At 36.7% G+C, this 20,571-nt stretch overlaps 1 protein-coding gene across 2 annotated transcripts in view; it reads left to right on the forward strand.

Annotated features, from left to right (window-relative positions):
- Positions 1-494: 494 nt before the first annotated feature.
- The window catches only part of SOX6 (SRY-box transcription factor 6), a 480,108-nt gene continuing 460,031 nt past the window's right edge, over positions 495-20,571 (forward strand). For both annotated transcript variants that reach the window (XM_067540705.1, XM_067540707.1), the window contains exons 1-2: positions 495-583; positions 7,888-7,937. The gene's annotated coding sequence lies outside the window, so the exon portion shown is untranslated. The remainder of the gene's footprint in view (positions 584-7,887; positions 7,938-20,571) is intronic.

Consider the following 20,571-nt stretch of genomic DNA (forward strand, 5'->3'; position numbering starts at 1 on the left):
GAAGGAAAGAACTCGGAGAACATGAGGGGATGCGAGGACATGAGTTTCTCCTGAAAATGCTGCCAGGGGGCCAAGCCTGCTATCTGCCCATGAAAAGGTGCATGTACTCCTATGTATTCCCTGGTAGGCAGGGAATATGCATGTTAATGGGAATTTCATTTATATGTGTGTGGGGCTTTTTTCATACAAATTTTATCTGAGGCTGCGGTGGCCCATTGTAGCAAGTGTTATGTCTGTACAGAACCTAGTGCAATGGGACCTGATCCCTGACTAGGGTTCCTGGGTGCAGCTGTACTATAAATAATAACAACACACTTATCCACCCAAGAAAAGACAATATCAGAAAAACAAAGAAACAAAATAAACAAGCTAATAATATTTGTAGTTCACCACCATAGGAGGCTGCAATACTACATTTCTGGCATCTGGTGGTGCTGTGGAAGACTATAAATCCACAGCCCCAGGCAGGGCACTCATTCCCATAATTCCAAGAAGGTAGCTTTCATCAGGACCTACCCAAAGCTGTTTTCTCAGGAGGCTCTGATTCAGAAAACTTAGAACTCTAGGAAAACATTAACCCAAAGTAAGAGAGTGCATGTGTCACTTGAGTGTGTGCGCTACAGTTGTTGTTTTTTTCCCTTATATTTCACTTGGGGTTCCAGAGTTTTGCTATGCAGCGTACACAGAGTGTGATAGTCATGCTTGTATGCTGATTGGGGCGGGGATGATATGTTTGTTCTGTTTTTGTACAGTGCCTTGCACAATGAGCTCCTGGTTCAGAACTGGGGCTTATATGCACTATGGTAATACAAATAGTAAATAATAATGCTTGTGGCTCTCCTTCACACACACACATTCCCTCAGCTTGCTAAAATCTCATACACCAATCTTGGCCAATCAGGGACTGAGGAGCATTTTCCCACCAATTACCCCTCCCCGGTGCCACTGTAGTGACATAAAACAGACAGGTAGTCTTTTTTCTGCTCCCTGTCTTCCCCCTTTCTGGCATGTTCCTCACTCCATTAATTCTCTCAGATTCCCTCCCACCCAGCAACCCCACCTTCTTCCCTAGCCTGGTTCTATCACTTATTGCTCTCTCTCCCACCAATGCATCTGGATCCCCAAAGCCCTCTAATTACCACTCCTAAAGAGTATGGGGAATAAAATCCTGGCTTCCCTCACACCTGCTGCTACTGCTCAGGAACCTTAGGAGGCAAAGTAGTTACTTGTCACCAGTGAGAAATGTCATTCATGGAAGTGAAAATTCCTTAGGTTAACCCTTTAGTAGTTCTCCCCATTTGGTTTCTCTTTTTCCTGGAAGCAGACTGCTTTGTTGCATTCAGGCTGTTATATATATATGTGGGTTTGGTGGACTGCCTCAGGTAGGAGGGGGTGATCAGATGTCCCTGTTTTCTGGGATTATCCTAATATAGAGGTGTTATGTTGAATCCTTTTAATTGCTTGTATTCAGAGAGAGAAACCAGCACAGGAATCAGAGAGATGCAACACAGGGGATGTCTTTATCCAACTAACACTAAAACCAGCCAGGCCTGACTAAGCTATCCCCTAATAGTCTAACTATTGCTATGGCAACAAACTAAGCTCCATTGCTACAGCAACCTAGGCAATTAGGCAAGGCACAAAATACACAACAAGAGGGACAGCCTTGATACATTTTAATGATACTGGAAGTTTGCCTCAGACTCAGTAGAGCTAGACAGGTAGAGGTACAGCCATCTCTGTGGCCTCTCCCCGCCTACTTTAATGCTAACAGTAATCCTCCTCCACTTTGATTTTTCCATACCACTAGAAAGTTGCACCGGTTTAACTGAAGGAATTATTTAAAACTGATTATGTTAAATTGATGCGAATGACTGTGTTGACACTTTTATTTCTGTTTAAACCAGTTTTATTTTGGTTTAGCTTGATTACTTAAAGAATTTGTTTTTACTAAACCAAAATAAGCCACTCTTAAACTGAAAACTCAGAGATTTGCATTGGTTTAACTAAATTTATGTAAAAACAGATTGAAGTTAAACAAGGGAAATTTGCTGGTGGAGACAAAGAATCAAATGCGCCTAAGTGACTGAGGAGCCTAATCCCATTTTCCAAAGTGATTTAGACATTTTTAGAAGCCTAAATCCCATTGACAGTCACTTTGGAAAATGGGACGTAAGTCACCTGTATAAAATTTTCAAAATTGCCTAATTGCTTCAGATTTCCCCCTTCCCTTCCAATTCCCTCTTGGAAGTGAAGCAAAATAAAAGAACAAAAGTGTCTGATAGAAGAGCTTTGTGGCTTGTAGACAGCAGAAGGTTCAGCAGATCTAGTATATATCAGTAGATCTTGGAATATTTTGTAGCACATAGGATAGAACAGCATCCCGGTTAGGTAGGTAGACTTCAATAGAGATACAAGGTCAGAATGAAAGTTGTTTGTAGAAACTTGATTTTGAATTTCATGGCTTTCAGATTTTTGCTTTTTTTTAATACAATGTTAGGATGATGTTGTTTTGAATTATTTGCAGTCTTAACCCTCTTTTAATGGAGAATTTTTATTTTGTCTGGGAATATAAAATAAATAATATAAAAATAATCTCTTTTGTAGGTAGCCCACTAACTCTAGTCATATTTCAATCTAATTACAGTTTCTACATTTTTAATCACCGTGTTATCCCACAGTTAGAATAGTGATACAGTAATAATAAAACTACATTAGCTTTAACTTTCAAAAGTTTGTAGCGTTATAGCTGCACCTTGACTCCTGTAAATGTTAATGGGAGTTCCAGTGCCTTGAAAATGTAGTGGAATTGTATCTTTTCCCCTTTTTATATTGAACATTTAAAACAGTCAGTTTGTGTTGGTTAGCCTAATGACTTGTTTTCTAATAATAAAGACTTCTTACGGAAAAGATCATGTCTCACATGATTCCAAAAGAAACATATAGCTGTGAAAGTTTATCTCCACAACAATAACATCATTAAGGAATGGAACTGCAAAATGTTGCCATATATTTTTAAAGAAATTCATAAAGAAATTAGAAACATTGTTATACTCTAAAACTAACCTTAAATTGTGGCTTGCTGTGATATACAGTGCATTTTTTTGTAAAATACTAAGACTCACATGGCTTATTGTATTGTTAGTTATATAGGTACAATGGTGTCCTGATAATATTTTAATAATGAGGTCTCACAAATGACCTGCAATAAACCCAGTCTAAGGTGTGTATACTTACAGGAAAGCAGAGGAAAGGGATTTCTAATTTAAAGAGCCATAAGTCACCAAGACTGGGTGATATCTATCCAAAGGTTCTGGAGAAATATAAGAATTAAGTGGTTGAGCCTTTAACAAAAATATGGATTCTTTCATTAAAATCAGGAGTGAAGGATAGCAAATGTTCTACCTCTCTTTATAGAGGTGTTTTAGATAATCCTGGTATAGAGTGGTCTGGTATCAGTGAGTCTTACTTCAGCACCAGGAAATCTGACACATTATAAGTAAAAACAGAATTATGAAACTCCTGCTAAATGAACATGATAGGGAGAAAAGACCGTGGCTGTGTAAAGGAAAATTATGCTTCTCTAATCTGTTACAATTCTTTGAGTGGTTAAACAAAATAACAGACAAAGAAGGTCTGAATGACATTTATTTGGGCTTTCCATAAGCTTTTCACAAGATACCTCATAAGAGGCTGTAATGGAAACTGATATATTTATCAATTATCTTGGAAAACAGATGAACAGTGAGATGGCAAAATTATCTGATATTTTTTCCCTCAGCCCTCTGTCTGTGTCTTTATATAGTGAGCTCTGCCCTCAGTGTGGGGAGTGTGCTGCTTTTTCTATTTGGAAAGTGCCCAGTGCATTGTGAGAACTACTGGAAATAAATTACACATAATAATAACCTCAGTGAGGATTGTCTGTCTCTGCCAAGTTTCAGACTTCAGCAATATTTATTATAGCTGTGGCCTCTCTCTCGAAAGAAGCATGGCTACAACTTCATTTTAGCTGAATTTAAAAATGTCTAAATAGATTTTTCTCAAACTTTGGGCTGATAAAAGCATAGAAAATTTAAGTTCTAAAGGTAAATGTTTTGGAATGTTGTAAATATGTGAAAGCAGGGGGCTATAATGAAAAACTCTTCTGCAAAGTCTCCCTAGTTTTGAAGAACCTTGTGCAATATCTACAACTTTTTGGTAGCTGATTATGTAGAAGCGGCTTGATCTAAAGGAATGGGGTTGGAAATAAGGATATCCTGAATTATAGTCCTGGCTGTACCACTGACTCACTATGTGGCCTTGGGTGAGTGATCTCACCTTTCTGCTTTATCTGTAAAATTGGGATGATATATCTGTCTCAGGGCAGTGTTGAGGATTTATTGCACTGTGCATTTTGAAAATATTAACTGTAGTGTAACTGGACTGGAGCAATTGGTAATATGCTAACAGATTAGCCCATAAAATTCAGAGCAACCTACGTGGTTTAGGATTTTTAATTGTAACTAATGAAATTGTGATCCTCAAAGTAGCTGCCCATCCGGGAAAAGGGAATGCTAGCAGAACCCCTCTACAAGGAAGCTTAGCAGTACAACTGGTGAACATTTTTAATTTGAAACATATTTTCAGTGTAAAATAGCCTTTTTTTTTTTTTTTTTTTTTTTAAAAAGGAAAAGGAAATTTTAGCAGAAAATCTTGGGGTTTTTAAAGAAAATTTTCTGTTTTTTGAACAACAATAACAATTTCTGGGGTTTTTTGTTTTTTCTTGAACAATTTTGAAAAACCAAAGCTATTGATTTTTCAGATTTATTTTTAGCTGAAAATATTCTTTTCTGACCAGCTCTAGTTAGCAGTGATCACATCAGGCAACATATAGATATTACCACAATGGAGAGTGAAAAACATGCAATATATGAGTGGAAACATGGGAATGAACATTTTAAATTGAAATCACACTTGCATAGGATATCTGTTCAGTGTGACAGGCTATATATTTTAGTATCATGATGCCAACCAAAAATTCAAGTTTAATCACTTATTGGATTTTGTTTTGAGAGGAGAAGGGGGTGGGAGGAGGTAAGAGCAGTCAAAAAGACAGCTATAAAGGGAAAGAGCTGAGAAAGGAGCATCAGTTGAGGAAGGCAGTCATAGCTGTTAACATTTAAAAAGCCCTTTCAAGGACTAGGAAATAAAAGGTAGAAATGCTGTCCTCTTGAAATGGCTTTTATACTTCTGAACCTGTTATAAAAGCTTGTCTTAGAACACTTCCCCTCTAAAAACAAAATAGTTTTTATCGTAAACAAGACAGAGAGCGCATCAATATAAAGAGTGCTGCCTTCACTTACCTTTATTTCTGGGCTAGCAGAACTGCTTTTTATTTACAGAGCAAAGGAAAGACGAATTGTTACTATAGTTTAAAGCCTGAAGGAAACAAAGACCTGAGAAATGGTTATATCCTTGAACCTAGTAAGCTGCTGGTTTGCTGAAGTATAGGAGCATGTTAGGCTTTGTCTTTATTACTAAAAAGATGTGTTTTTTACATCATGATAGCTATGGACAACTATCTCAATGCAAAATTCTAGTGAAGACAAGGCATGAGTAGTTTTTACCTCCATGTAGCTAGTTGAGGTCAACCCTATGTCTCTTACTTGAGGTTTACCTTGACTAGCTACATGGAGACAGTTTTGTCTCCACTGGGATTTTACATTGTTGGATAGTGTGTGACAATTTATTACTGTGCATGAGCTACGAATCTTTTGCTTCTGCTATTATATTGTACTTTTAGTAACAACTTTTTTGCAGTGAAGACATGGCCCTATACTTCCATTTCTCTTGCTTCTTTCCTCCTGTACTTGTGTGCAGTCAAGAGCACCAGTAAAGGGGAGACTCTCATAGGAAATTCAATTATTTTAGTGTGAATCTACGTGATGTCATGGAAGCATCAATATTATCAACATGTAGAGAAGAAGCCTCAGTAGTCCTTCTGTTTCATCAGCTTGTAGTCAAATTGAGGAAAATCCATGTGATGTGAGACACTAACTAACTAAACCAACTAAATAAATAAATATAGGCAAAATGTGGTAGTGCTTAGAGGAAAATTGGGAAACCTGATGGAAATCTGTGTCCATCTGTGTTTTTCTCACCATGTGATAGAAGAGCATTGCTGAATAATTTGTAAGTGGATGGGACAAAGCACTCCTGAATGTACTGTAAGGATAAATCCTGCACTGGGAGAGGGATGGACAAGATGATCCTAATAAGTTTTCTTCCTCCTTCCCCTTTTCTGATTTCTTTACTTCTGTGAAATTGAAGTCAATGGAAGTTGCAAGTGCCTGTCTGAGGCTAAAATTTGCCTATTAGAATTTTTATTCCTATCCAAAAACACTACTTCTAATAGCTTTGAGCCTGCATTATGGTATAGTCTTTATATGATTGCATACTAATTTTTCCACATGAGCCCTGCCTCATTCAATGTATATGATGGATGTACCAGGGGACAGAATTAAGTCTTCACAGGCAATTGTAAATCCGGTCTCTCCTAGTTTTCAAATGCTTGACTTTGCAACCTAAATGCTATTCTTTTGACTTAGATTTGTTGTATGTAATTGTGGAGACCAAGGGAAATATGTGTAGTAGTTGTTATAAATATTATATGCCTCTTAGGTTATCTGTTTGATATTAACCTGCCTGAATGCCAGGAGTTAAATCAAAGGAGGCTGTAAAGAAGAAAAACCACAGAAACAAAAAAATGGCAAAGATAAGGGTTTTTGAGGAGCTATCAAATTGAGGAATACTCCTGTCAGTCTCCATCCAGTCTAAAATGGTTTATCTTTCCTACAAATAAGTTTGTTTCAATCAAGTCATGTGTTTGGGAAAAATTGCAAGTTTAAGTTCCAAGTTAGAATTTTAGTTTACATATAGTTTTAACTAAAACTTTTTTTAAGAACACATTCTTTGAGGCGCTGAAGAAGCTCTTATTTTTTATTTATTTTTTATGAAGTAAATCAGAGAAACTCTTATACAATCTCTTAATTGTTACATTTTTTTCTTTTCTGCAATGAAACACATCTCCTGCTTCAGAACCCATATCCAAAACTTTAACTTGGGTTAAAGCAACTGGTAGATCCATTTATAGGATTAGTAACAGAGGAAAGTACCACAACCTTAGGATATGGATTAAGGAATTCTGAGAGACAAAAGACAAAACCTAAAACCAAATGATTGCTAGACCTGGAGATCCATAAACCATCATGATGGCTTGAAGACTAGAGGAGGAGCTCTAGGATCCACAGTTTAACAAACCAGAATTGTTAAATGTGTTAGTATATTGCCATAATTATCTAATTTTCCCCTCTTTCCCCATGTCTTTTTGCTGGTAACTGCTCATAGGGTAGAAGATGGCTATACAAGACACCTCAGGTTTTTCTGTGTCTTATTGTGGTTTACATTTATGTATAAATTAGACTATGCCCATTTGGAAGCAAACACTAATATTATTTTAAGGTGGTTTTGTTTACTGGTCAAGTGAATATTCAGTTTCTTTATTTAAGAAAATATTTTTAACAGTGTATGATTCTGGCCTCAGATATGTGCACAACTCTCAAATTGATTTTGTGCATGTGTGCGATATATATATCTGAGGGAAAATTTTGGTGCTTGACTTCTTGGTTATGTTTCCGGTAACTGAGAGAGAGATTTTTTCACTGTGAAACATTGAAGACTGATGGAGAACTCTGTCTTTTCACAGTAGTCTGCATTTATGCAGTAGAGCTGCCTCACACATACAATCTTTTCCCATGGTATCACCAAGTTTTTCAGCCATTACAAGAATATTCCCATTTATTTCCAATCTGTGCATATGTTCTCATTCATTATCTCTTTTATGCCTAGGAAGTCTACTTGGAGAACAGAACATGAGGCTGATTCATCGTAGCCATAAGGTATATATTTTTGTGTGTTTTGTTATTTTTTTAAAAAGATGATGTATCTTCTTGACAATATTGGTTTGACCACTTCGTTGCTGTAATATCTTCCTTGTAAAATTAAAGAGAATTAAGTTCACTCATTTCTCATGTTGATGTACTAGGATATCAAGTAGTAACTGTGTAGCAATTTCAGGCTAAGGGGATTTGAGTGACTGTAATAAATATTCTAAAACAATGGAAACTTTATTACCTTCCTTTACTTGCTAAGATCTGTTTCTTAGTAGTGGAACCTTTAAAAATCAATTTGCTGAGCCAAGATGTTTTAAATACACAGTTTGACGTGGTGTTGGGCATGGAGGAGCAGCATTATTTAAGAACATAAAAAGTGTTAAGAAGAGGAAATAGCCAGCCAGACTATTTCCATAGATATGTTATCCATAGGCCATCCAGCTTGCCTGTCTGTTCTTGTTGTTTATGCTCCATGTTTACTCCTCAGCTTTTTTACCATAGCCATTGATTCCCTCCTTCTTCATAAACAAATGTAGATGTCTTCTGAACTCCTTAATACCCTTTATTTTAATTGGATTTCCTACTATCTTATTCCATATGTTAATTGTATGAAATAATTTGGCCTGAGTTCACTATTTATTACTTGCTTCCTAATTTTTAGGAATGACCCTTAGTTTTTTGGGGGGTTTTCCTCCTCATATGCTGGAGATGAGAGGAGGAATTCCAATGCTGACCTGTTCATGACAGGCCTGACTGTAACAGTGTTCTGGGTATCCTCTCTAGAATGTATTTTAAAGTTAGGATAGTGGTAGTGACCAGGTGCTTAGGGGTAAATGAAATTAGATAACATATTGATTTTTCTGCTATCCTGTGTGAGTGTTCCTGATTAAAATGTTCTAAATGGCTAGCTGTTCGATGGCCAGAACAAAAAGAGTTTGTTCTATTTGGTGCCTCTTTTTAGTTCAAATAATGTTTTGTTTGTAAAGCACTTTGAGATCCTAAGTGAGAAGACATAACTTAAGTGCAACTTTTTAATATGAATATTCATTTATTAGTAGTCTTTACTGAAAATTGATGCTTTTACTTTGAACAAACGTAGGTTTGACAATAACAATTTTAAGGACTTCTATAGTCCATAAATAGCATAGTGAACATGTGCAGTGTATTGTTGCATTAATTTAAGTGGGAAGCTTAATATGATGCTTCTAAATGTTTCCAGGTGTGGATATATCAAAGCTGGTACTTATAGGCATTTGATTTTACTATTATTCTAGTATGCACAAATGGCTGTGTTTGATTTTATAATGTGGGAAGGGCGGTGGGTGAGCATTCTAAATGTTAAGCTGAGAACAAATTCAGAGGGCATTGCATAATTTGAATCTTTTACTTGGGCAGTACATTCATCTAATTGCTGATACATCAAGTGCATTCTGGAATGAATAAATTACAGGAGTCATAGTAAATTGCAGTTGAAGAGAAAGTGAATTTTTTCTTCAAAGCAGATGGCTCTTCGGGACTAAACATGTCTGATTTTGTCCAGTTTTAAAAGCTGAACAATTTTGGTCTTGGTTAGTATTTGATAGTGAACCACAATGAACGTAGTTGTGGTTATTCAGGTTTGTTGCGTTTCTGTGATGTCTATAGCTGCTAGATTACTATCCTGTGGTCAAATTACTGTGGACTCTGGCCTTGTCAAATCTCAAACTAAGTGGGGTTGGGCCTGGTCAATACTTGAATGGGAGGCCTCAAAGGTAAAAGAGTCCATAAAAATGTTTATTTTTTACACATGCATTTAATCTTCATTTGTCCTAGACTGCACTTCTCCTCTTACCTTTTCATTTATTATTTTTTCTTATTTTTCTCACTACATTTTCTCTTTAAAACAAAATTAAAGCAGGGATTTTAATTGAATATAATTTGATAATTATGAGTGAAGGATATAGAAAAAGTGCAAAATATTATATTTTATTTTGTGACTAGTAAATGGTATTACCCACTGTTGTGATCCTATGAAAAACTGTATAATTCCTACATACAGAGTTAAAGTTGTGCAACTATTATCTACCTTTCCCAATTTATGTAATGAAATACTCCAACTGAATGTCTGTTTAATGTAACCTTTGCATATAATATGTAAAAATATTCAATATAGATGACTGAACACTTGAAAAATATTTAAAGAACAGTCTGGTGGCTCCCTGTATTTTGACAGTAGGATAAAAATAACTTCTTTGTCTAGTTGCTAGCAAAGGCCATGAGAGGTTACAAAAGTCTTTGCTCATGCTTCTCCTCTGTTACATGAGTTATTTTTTCTACAAACACTGGAACTTCTCTTAGGCCAATCTGGGATTATGAATCCATAACATCTCCACTCCTGGTCCCTTGCAGCTTTCTGAAAAGATACTTGAATATGACTGAAAAAATAATCTGATGGAGGGATGTAATGTTATGAAAATTTGGCATTTTGTGATTTGAGCTTCACTGCAGGACACTATCAAGCAAACAGATATAATACAGGAGAGAAGCATTTGCTGATGATGCCTACAATTGTCAGTTCATGACACCCCTTCCTAATGACACATGCAAAACTAATTTGGCATGGGTCATAACTAAGATGATCTTCTTCCATAAGAAATGTCATTTGCTGCATTTTCTGAGTATTCATCTACACTCATGTTTGGTTAGCATCTATGCCCCAAAACCGGCATCCCACTATGTGAGACGGCATGATGCCACCCTGACAAGTGGGCAGAAAACCAGTATATGCACCAAGGGGTCAGCTTTCTCTCTGGTATTGTTGAAATACCGGTACAGGCAGAGCTTCTGTATCTGAGCACGTGTTCCTTGGCAGCAACCAAAGTTCCTGCTAAATATTTTGGCACAGTATGCAAGGAAGCTTGGTGAATTTTCGTGGCTTTCATGAGGTTTCCACACCATGGTAGCACATATATAATTTCTGCTAACCATGGCCCTATGAATATTAACAGAAGAGGGGAATATATTTTGCAAATTGTTCTTTCTTAATAATAGATTAAGAACTGTTAAAATGCAATCATAGCTTTCATGGACTATGACTCTTTTTATTAGTTAATGGTAGGTTTATCCTGGTCTGAGAGCAATAGAAAGTGTGGTTTGGCAATCAACTCACACTGCAAATGTCACAGTTTAAAACTTCATTCCATTTGTTTCTCATATTTTAATATTTTTTATTTAAAATAAATTCTGGATTCCACTCTCACTTTAGTACTTCATCAAGAAATTAGGTTTCTGTGCATTCCCACACATGAATTAGTGGACTAATATTAACTCAAGGGCATTCCTTTCTTTTGCTGAAGGTAATTCTGCATGGTTTATTTCAGTTTATTTACTTTTTTCCTCCAGAATTACTGTAAAAGTTTTCTATTTCATCCATTACAGCACAGTGTTTTTCACATTTGAATAACTGCACCAACATGAATCCTTTATAAGGACCTTAAAAACAAACTTTGCCAAGTCCCAGAATACAGAAGCTAATTCACATCCCAATACTCAGCTGCCTCATGAATAAAGGAGAGTCTGTGCCTGACACTTTGAAGCTGTAGCTGTTAAACCATACAGAATATTTACCTCAATAAATCATTATAAGAAACTAAGGTACAATTATATCCACAGAGAAATAGAATTCAAAACACTGATTTATGTGGTTCAGTGTCTGTTCCCTTTTCCATCATGTTTTGAATTTTATGCATGTTTGTCATCTTTGGCTGCTTCCATGTATCTTTAAACTAATGGGTCCTGCTTTTTTAACATTCCTCATTAGGTTTGTTATTTTACTTTGACATACAGACATGATTTGCACAGTGTACAAAGATTTGCATTTAAAATTATTATCTTACATCTTATGGTAAAGACTAAAAACAGAAAATGAGAATAATTTGTTTATTAGCCTAAAGAGCCTACTATGCTTAATTTGTGACCATGTAGGCTGAAATTCCATATTATTTAAGGATTTTATTTGGCTTCTAGTTGCAGGATCTGGGAAAAGGGTACTATAAACAGGGAACAGGAACACACTACTGTCCCTTTGAGAAAGTGCCCACTATTTTAGAGTGTTAAAGAGACAGGCGCAATATAAAATGTCATTTGACTGGGGTTAAAATTTCTTCCTTCCTCCTCCCCCGAATGGGGAAAAATAAAGCTAAAAGACAAAAACAAAACAGAATGAAAACCCATGGCCCATGACCCATATGGAGGAAAGGCACTGAAACCAACATATATTCCATTTGAAATGATAGCAGGAAAGTAAATAAATATGGCAAGAGGAATCTGAAATCAGCTACGGAATTTATCAGGCCACCCACGCCTTGAAGAGGATGAATGGATATGTAGTGATGTTCTGCAGCACAAGAGGGTGGAGAGTGATTTAATAACTACTAAATGTTCCTTAATAAAACTTTAAAAAAATAAAAGTTTTAAATAGAAATGTACTTGGAGTCTCTTCTTCTCTTGACTCTCTGAACATTTATTATTTATTGACTTGTATTGCGGTAACCTCTAAAAGCCTCAAACAGGTTTGATGCCCCTTTGTGTTAGGTGTTATACAAACACATAGTAAGTGTAGCCAAAAACTATGCTTTTTCCTTGCTAATAATGTTTAGCCTTAATATTCAGGTGGATTTACAAAAGGGAGATGTAACATAGTGGCTCCCATTAATCCTGCAGGTGGTTAGGTTGTGGTAGCACTTTGATTATTGTCCCCTATTACTACAGTTGGAGTGGGTTTAAATCCACATTTAAATTACTCTTGAACTGAATCTTACTGTAGAAGCTTTTAGCTTGTGGATGAGATTTTTCACTAAATACAAATATTTTAAAATAGATACATTTGTAAAATACACGTTTGGTCATTTCACACTCTCTTGGTTTTTTTTTATTGAGATTTAGCAAATCATCAAGTTAACTCTGTATCATATTTCCTAATTATGGGCCAGATTTTCAAAAGGCTCTCAACCTGACCTCCAACTGTGTGCATGAAAAACAGTGCACAGAATTATTTCTTCGCACAGTTTTGCATGAGCTGTCATTTGGGTGTGCAGGAGATCAAATTTGCACTTTTACCACCTGCATGTGAATGTGTTTACCCATGTAAATTCTCTTGTTGCATTCAAATTATTATTTGGAGACGATTATACAGAGAATTCCACGTACAAACAACAGGAAGCCACATTTAGGAAATGTTGCCTGTTAAGTCCTATTGCTCAGTGTCGTATCACTTTACCTAACAATCTGATTAGCATTTAAAATGTTTCTGTGTCATCGTCTACATATAATGAATTTTTTGTGCTTAGACAACAGAGTGATAGTCCTTCAGAAATATATGTGCTAAGATTTAATAATCCATAAATATTGCCAAATAATATTTTATTGCCAACTGTTGTGTTCATGCAATGAAAGAATTCATGTACTATCACACACAAAAGGACATGCTTTAAAGATGTAGAAGCAGAAACTCATGACGACTTAGCCCCAGACAAGTGAGAGATACTTAAGTTTATTATTGAGTTTATTTTTAATGGAATCTATATAGATCTGCTGAAACGCTGTAAAATGAGACTCATAGAATACATAAATATTTGTTTTTCCACTGTGCCTAACACAATGGATCCCAGATGCATGACTGGCAATTTAGGCACTATCGTAATACAATTAATGTATAATAATGTCAACAAAATGTAGATATTTTCAGAAAGTAAAAGTTCAGACAATTTTATTGTCCAACATGGTTATTAGATTTCAAATACTAATTTATACTGTACAGTGCCTTTAGCAAAACATGATTATACTCTATAAAATATTGAAATTCTCGTTCTATTTTAAAACAAAATTCTATGCGCCTTTTAAAATGCCGAGTATTTACAGGGAGTCAATAGCTCAGAGGACTGGTATTGGGATTCAGAGCCTTTCATTTATTCTAGGTCTCAAATTCTAATAGAACCCAGGGCTCAGTTATCCAAAGCTGTTACCTCCTGCTGGGTGTTTGGTGGACAGTGAAAAGAATTTGGTGATCTCAGTCAAGTTTGAATTAGCACTGGAAGTGGCATCCTTGTAAATGCCAAGCACTGACTCTGCCAAGAAGACTCAAGTGCATTTTCATCCATCAAGGTGGTTCCTGGAGAGGTGAGGAAGCTGCTGCCTGTGTGCTGCTTGTTTTGTGCATAGATGGGAGACTTGAGTCTCCCAGGCTGCCAAATCTGAAACCAATTAACAGCACTAAGATATTGTAACAAATTAGTCTTTTTAAATTAGTCAAATCCTTTCACATGGAATTTATCTAAGGCCAGTTCTACGTACAGTTTTTGGTTTTATACTACAACCATTATATAATACATATTTTGGTTAAGGTTCTACCAAAAGAGTTAAACAGGTACTATCCAAGTGTGGATGCAGTTATACTGGTATAAAGTTACCATATACTACCCTAGCTTTTTCTCCTTTCCTTGCACAAATATCTGTACTAGTATAAAGTACATCTATGTTGATATAACTACATCCACACTCCGTTTTTTTTTTGTTTTTTTTTTTACTGCTTTAACTGTACTGATGTAATTAGTGGTATCACTTTTGCATGTAGATAAGCCTTAAGCATTGCTTGAACAAAAAAAGGCAGCTGTTTCATTTATAAGGACATAAACTAAGCAAGACAGCTTGTGGCTGCAGATTTGTTGTCATACAGCCTGGGAGACCCTATTCTTTTTTTGAAGGGTTATCACTTGACTGCAGGGACTAAATTATGCACCTCCTATTTAAATCAACAGAAGTTTTGCCTGAGTAAGGAGGACAAGATCAACCTCAATGGAGTTGTATGGATGTAAGTGATTGCCAAAATTAGTTTCTTGAGCCTATTTAATGGAGCCATCAAACATCATTTGCTGTGACCAATGTGGGTAGGTAGTGATGGTGGAGGAATGCAGTGGCCCTACAGATGATACTGTGTTGGTGATACTGAGCGTCATTAACAATGAACATTAGATTTTAGTGCAATCATTATAGCAATTCATTTTTTCCTTTAGTGTTTAGCTTTCATTCATTGAAAGTTTAAGTTGTTATTGGCATCAAAGCATTTTAATTTGACCATTGATTATTCAGTGGAATCCAATGATTATAGATATTGGTGTATGAATAAACAGAGCGTCAGTAATACACTTCTTGAAGGGTTTCATCTGGAATTCCTGAATTACAAAAAAAAATGGTTTAGGATTATTTTAAAGGCTCATGGAACACAAATCACATATTTATAAGTGAGAAATCAGTGGTCAGACACAGGAGAAGAAATAACAGGAAAAGCCATAGAAAATGCATGCATCTGGTTTGGTTTGCTTGGGTCCCACCATGGTGAAATCCTGCCCTCAAATCAGTAAGAATAGTTTATCTGACACAGATGGGGGGCATAATAGAATCAACATCTTAGAGGATATGTTTGAACAGCAGTGGAACTTTTTGAAAACTCCAGTGCACAGTCCATAATCCACCTGGTTATTCCTGGAAGTATATACAACTGAAGAGCTGTTACAGGGTCCGCCAATGCTACATTTTTCAAACATGTTAGGTTTATTTCTTAGAAACAGAATGATCTCCGTTTTGGTGTCTTTGATATGGTTCAATGTGGCTAAACAGCAGTGGCATTTAGAATGATTTAGTGGTAAAGACTTAGGTTGGGGAATTAAGATATCAAGCTTTTGCTTGCATCTCTACTACAGACATCCTTTGTGACCTTAGCTAAATCACTTAACCTTTCTGTTCCTCAGTTTCCCCCTATGTAAAATGGAGATAATACTTGCAATATATCACAGCATGTTGTGAGGCTCATTTCATTATTATTTCTGTGATGCCCGCACTCTACTATGATCTTAAATTCATCTGTGATGTTGCTGTAGTGTGCTGGGTTCTGAGCAGCATTTTTAAAATGAAGGGCAACTTTCCCAAAAGGAGTGGTTGTGGGGAAACAAGTGAGATTGTCTTTCAACAACCCAAATTTGTTGTGATTGAAAACACTGTTGCTGAGATCATTTTAACAATGACATTTTAGGTGTAGCTGCATCTGGACACATGCTCCCCCCATTTAAAACTATTTTGGCAATCTTATTCTACTGTAAGGAGCGCAATAAAAATGCTGAGCATTTCAGTACAGTGACTGTTTTGACTAGGGTATTTTGTGAGATGTGTAGTGCATCTGAACACTTGGGAAAAAATAATATCCATTATATAAATCACCGTAATATACAGCAGGTCTTTGAATGGGGAGGAGTAGGACAAGTTGTCTCATAATGGCAGGAAGAGGACATGGATGTGGAGGACAAAGGACATAGTCCAGAAAACAAGTCACTGGATTATGTCACTTGTTCATCCCTTGTGGCTAGTGGTTGTGGGCAGGATGTTCCCTATTCCTGATGTTTTTGTCCGAGAGGCTTATTTTTCCACTTCATGGTGCCTCCTTCTGAACCGCAATCAAGAACTCCTCTTGTGTCCGCTTCTTCCTGCTCAGATTGTTGATCATGGGCCCAGATTCTATTATCTTGAAACCCTTTGACAAAATACTTTTTAGTGATTCATCAGTACTTCCTCAACAACTTCAGTGCAGGACTCCACTGCAGAGGGAAGGAGAGGATGAGGGGAAAGTTTAAAAACTAGTTAGAATGAATATAGCCGTTCCATATATTACCATATACTGAACGGCTGGGCACAATGGAAGTTAAACTGTAAGTTACCATTATTTAACTTGCATTTGGGTTTTACTGTTTTGTTTTAAGCATGTTTAGAACACTTGCAATTTTTTTTAATGTGCAGTTTGGGTAAACATTGAATTTAAATTCCTTTTGCAAATTTGAGTAAGTTTTTTTTTTTTTTTTTTTCCCCATGTGAAATTTTACACCCAGACACTTCCCATGTTTACTCCAAGATAACTGGAATCTTCCCATTATAAATGACTGCCAAGCTCTAGCATATTTCACTTGTGAACTTTCCCCATCATGTTCATTTATGAGCTTGTGTCAGGCTGTTCAGGTAAATATGGGTTTGAACTGCTTCAAGTAATTGTCCTGGCTGAAGCAATGAAAAATCTCTAGTGGACAAACGAAGAGGGGGAGAAATATTCTTTTGTGTACTTTAGTGATAAAACTGGAATAGTGATGGCTGAGAAATTTCCTTGCAGAACTGACCACAGAAGAGCAGACAGAGATTCAATCTAAAATAAAATCTTATCTGCAATTGAAAATTTATTCTGATCTTGTCTTCCAAGGAGGATAACTTCAGCACACTGTTTAGTTTTGTTGCGGCCTCAGTGCCCTTGGTATAATGTTAAGGTCAGCAGAATAAATTGCTTAGATTTTTTCATCAGCTTTATTAATACTTATTTCTTTTATCTGCTGTTGCAACCTAGTAAATCGAGGTCTAAACAGTGGTTAGTTATGCTGTCACAGTGGCAGTAATGGTGGCACCCATGTGCATATTCTAAGCAGATGCAGGATATTGATCAGAGACAGCAGATATGGGTTGGGTGCAGCAGTTTTGTTTAAAAGCTGCGAAAAGCATTTTGCAGCCTTGGGGATGATTTTGATTCCCATGCTTTCATGAGAATTTTGACCTTCTCTGGGAACCCTGCAATTTCCATCATCACTAGTGGTCAGCCTCTGTCTTGGAGGCAGGAATTATGATTAAAGAAACAACACAAAAGAAAATGTGTTGCATGGAATGGCACTGATGTATTTCAGTAGAGCTATAAGAGGAAGCCTGTGTAGTACCTACCTATACTGTGTCTAAACCATGTTAGCGCTGTTAGTTCCTCAATGTAATAAGCAGTATATTTACTCATAAGTGTTTAAATGGTAAAAGTTCTGTGTGGTTATTTATATGATTAAATTCTACCAGCCTTTTAAAGACTTGTCCGTTTAAACACACACAAAAAAGGGAAATGGTTAGTTTATACCCTTTGATTAAGTTACTGATCTACTGCTGCAGAAGCTTTTTAAAAATGTATTTATATTAAGACCTATGATTACGTATGTTTCCATAGGAAAAGCCTGCATGAACATTTCCCCTAGAGGTAATGAGCACAGTTTGCTTAGGAATCATTTTTCGTTCCTTAAAATATAAATATATCTCTGTATCTATATATTGGAAGACTTATGTATGTGAATGATTAATTATGAATAATTTTTATGTGAATTATGTATGTGACTTTATATATCTATATATAAAATTTAATTCTGTGGAATATTTTCCTGGGTATGTGGGTACACATTATAAATATTAGCAACATGCTAAGGGAGGGAGTTAATCATAACAATCAAATCATTCTCCTAGTCACACATCTATGATTTCTGTTTTCACAAGACTTCAAGGGCAATCTTCAAATGGTAGGCCTGACTCATTCTACCCTTGGTGGATCAAGATTTGGTCCTGCAAACACTCCAATATGCATTTAGCAAAAGCAGGACCGGCACTAGACCAAATGGCGCCCCAGGAGAGGAACGTCTTTGGCACCCCCCTCCATTTGTTAAACTTTTGAATACCTTATTTATTATTGCATTTATAGCCTGTTTCATGACTTTGATGTATGATTTGCATGCATGATTTATCCTGTCATATAAGATGATATATTTGCACACTAAGATCTGTAAATCTGCATTTTTTCATGCCATATATATAAGCAAATAAAAAAATTTGTTTCCTCTAAGCTTATAGAAACTTTTTAATTTTAAAACTAACTGAAATGTACTAACATCAAGAAATTGAACTGTGTACCAATATTGGGTGGACCAGTATTAAATAATGTTACCGTAGGTGACAGTCTTAGAATGTTAACCCTAGTCCTTTAGTTCAAAAGGTTGCTTTTCTCACTTTTGCTCTCGGGAACTGAAGTACAGCGTAAGAGAGATCCAAAGACTGGCCTGTGGCATTTTCAAGTGATAAAATAGCAAGCTATGTCAGTCACTTGTCGGCCATCATTGATCGAAGATATGTTTTAATGAACTTGAGCTTCGAAAAGCTGTGTTCACCACTCGTGACTATGACCGGCAGCAGGAGCAGAATCTTCAGAGCTATCCATACTTTAGGAAAAGTGTCCTTCAGCTCTGCATTATGAATGAATTGGAAAACTTCGAGTGGAGAGTGCTTCCCGTGTGGCAGAATGTGACGAATGTTGTCCAATTCAACATAGAGGTCTTTATCATTGATGTCTTTTTGTGGTGCTTCATTTGTCCGAACCTTCCTTCGATGGACACTTGAGCAGTGTCAATGACCAAGCATTTCTTCCGAGCTTCCCATCATCTCATCTCTGCCCTTGTAACCAAACTGTCTCTTCTTCCGATGAATATGAGTTTCCTTGAAGAGAGGCTCAACTCCTAAGTTTTCTGCCATTTTTTTTATCACCAGTGATGACATCTTCAAATCCATGGTCCCTGTAGGCCACAACAAAATCAAGGCAGCTTCTCATCAAAAATAATAGTGATTGTGATGTCCATTGACTGAGTTTATAATGCCTTGCTTACAGTGTTTACTTGGAACAGGATATCATGCCAAATCATAACTGAGACCAGAAATTTGAAGTCAGTGATCTCTTTTGCCAGGCTTTGTGCCTTGTGTCGGATTCTGGCCTCAGCTTTACTTATGTGCACTAGTTCCATCAGGGTGTTGTAACCTCAGTCACTTGGTGCCTCACTGGCCTTACACTGTCAATGCAGCTCTCCCAGCAAGTGTCACTTAGCAGCATCACAGTCAGATTTGTAACATTCTCCATGAGGATCTTCTACCTGATAGCTGATGCTGAAAATAGGACGTATATCCATTGCAGTAGTCCAAAGAGAGACGCTGAATCTAAAGATGGCGACGCTGCATCTAACACAACCACACTGAGGGAATGGAAGCCACAAGGCACAAAGAAAGCTCTTGGATTCAGCTCATGGGTCCTCGTCTGGACGCCGCTGTTTCTTCCCTTCATGTTTGTGCTGTTGTCATAACCTTGGCCATCACAATCCTGAAGCTTTATTTTATTCTCATTCAAAATGTTCATAAACAGTTCTGTTAGGCCTTTTCCAGTAGAGTTGACCACAGACTAGAAACAGATGAAGTGTTCATTTACTTGGATACAGCTGATGTCGGGAGTGCAGTCCATTATAACAGCAGAGTACTTTGCTTTGCCGAGCTGCATTGATATGTTTTCAAGCACTTTCCTTGCCCTAAGGTCAATCAATTCATTTTGAATTGTTTTGCCGCAGTAATGGTAGCTTCTTTATGAACTACTTGTTATAGGTGTTCACACATGACATCGTTGTATTTCCCAAGGAGCTCTACCAAACCAAGGACATCACCATTATGTTCAGTGAAAAACTTATACGATGAGTGTTGGTAAGCCAAATTATTCTTTTCAAGGAAGAGGGTAATTGAGATCAGATGCTCAAGCACATTCCTCCAATGCTGGTTTCTATGTTAATAATGCACTGGTTTTCTTCCTCTATGCACTTATTCAGCTTGAGTCTGGACTCGACATCCATCCATCTGACATTTCATGTTACTTCAGAGCATCAGCTAAATTATGCCAGTAATTGTACCCGTAAAGCGCAAGCAATGATTTGGCACTCTTGTCAAATATTTGCAACAAAACCAG

Source organism: Emydura macquarii, unplaced genomic scaffold (genome assembly GCF_026122565.2).
Source record: "Emydura macquarii macquarii isolate MOO-44397 ecotype Brisbane River unplaced genomic scaffold, CSIRO-AGI_Emac_v2 contig_587, whole genome shotgun sequence".
NCBI lineage: Eukaryota > Metazoa > Chordata > Testudines > Chelidae > Emydura > Emydura macquarii.